The sequence below is a fragment of the Galeopterus variegatus genome, unplaced genomic scaffold, assembly GCF_000696425.1.
Source record: "Galeopterus variegatus unplaced genomic scaffold, G_variegatus-3.0.2 Scaffold6746, whole genome shotgun sequence".
Taxonomy (NCBI): Eukaryota; Metazoa; Chordata; class Mammalia; order Dermoptera; family Cynocephalidae; genus Galeopterus; species Galeopterus variegatus.
In genome coordinates, this window is record NW_007732857.1 from 22,861 (window position 1) to 24,139 (window position 1,279).

A 1,279-nucleotide genomic window follows, 5' to 3' on the forward strand; every position below is an offset into this window, starting at 1 on the left:
TCTTTCTTTCATGATTCAAGATTTAATGAGGAATCTCAGCTGATTTTTTCAAAGAAGGCTCAAGGCCATGTTATGGATATCTATCACTGGGTCTCTGATTGTTGGGGCCATCCAGAAGGAATTGGGCTAAAATGCTACTGATGAAAAATATACCCTATAAGATAAGTTTCTGAAGTTAGCTTCACCACTCTAAAAAAATAGAAAGATGGTACATTCTCCTAAAAACTGTTTATGTTTTGAGTACTTGGCATTTCTCTCTTCCTCCTCCCCACTCTTGATGGTCAAATTTTTTCTTGATGGTCAAATTTTCACTGTAATTTGACCATCAAGAAGAAATAACAAGTAAGAATGTCAGTGCTAACAAGGACTTTCTCCCCCTTGCTTGGTTTTTTGAAATCTGAATCCACATCCCAGAGGCAGCCTAAGCAAATCCTTTGGTATCCCTCTGCCTAGTATTGACATCATTCAGACTAGGCTTGCTGCTCAAATTCAGAGTTATACAACAGCCAGCGAGTCCCTAAATCTCAAAATGACAACCTGTGAGAAGAAGCCATGGCCACATCGCTTTGGTTGTAGCACCTGGACTAGGAGCCACGTCTCTTAAATCCCACTCCAGGGTTCTTGCCCCTACAGATCTCTCAACTGCTGCCCTGTGTCCTGATTGCTCAAGCACTCTCACTTGTCCTGTTTCCCTTTGCATATTCTAATTTCATCAATTGTTTCAATGTCCTTGATAGCAGTTTTCTTTTCCCAGCACAGGATCCAGCACAGGATCACAAACTGCATTTAGCTGTTGTGTCTCTTTAGTCTCCTTTAAACTGAAACAGCTCTTCAGCTTCTGCCTTTCATGCCACTGATATTTTTGAAGAATACGTGCCAGTTATTTTAGAGAATATCCTTCAATTTGGCTATTGATATCTACTTCAATTTGTTTCCTCACGGTTAGATTCAGGTGACTCATTCTGGGCTGGGGTAGTACAGAAGAGCATTGTATCCAGAGGCACATGACACCCAGTGTCCCTTATTGGTCATGTTAACTTTGATCCCTTGTTTAGGATGTTATCCAGCACCCCCACTAAATTGTTACTATTTTTCCTTTTGTAATCAATTATTACATTTTTAGACAGATCAATGACACACTTTGATTTCAGAGATAGACCTTTTCATTTATTTGGTTAGTAAATATTTGCTGAGCACCTGTTACTTGCCAAGTATTATAGTGGCACTGGAGATCCTGCAGAGGAAAAAGACAAAATCCCTGCCAAAGGGAAGTTTACAT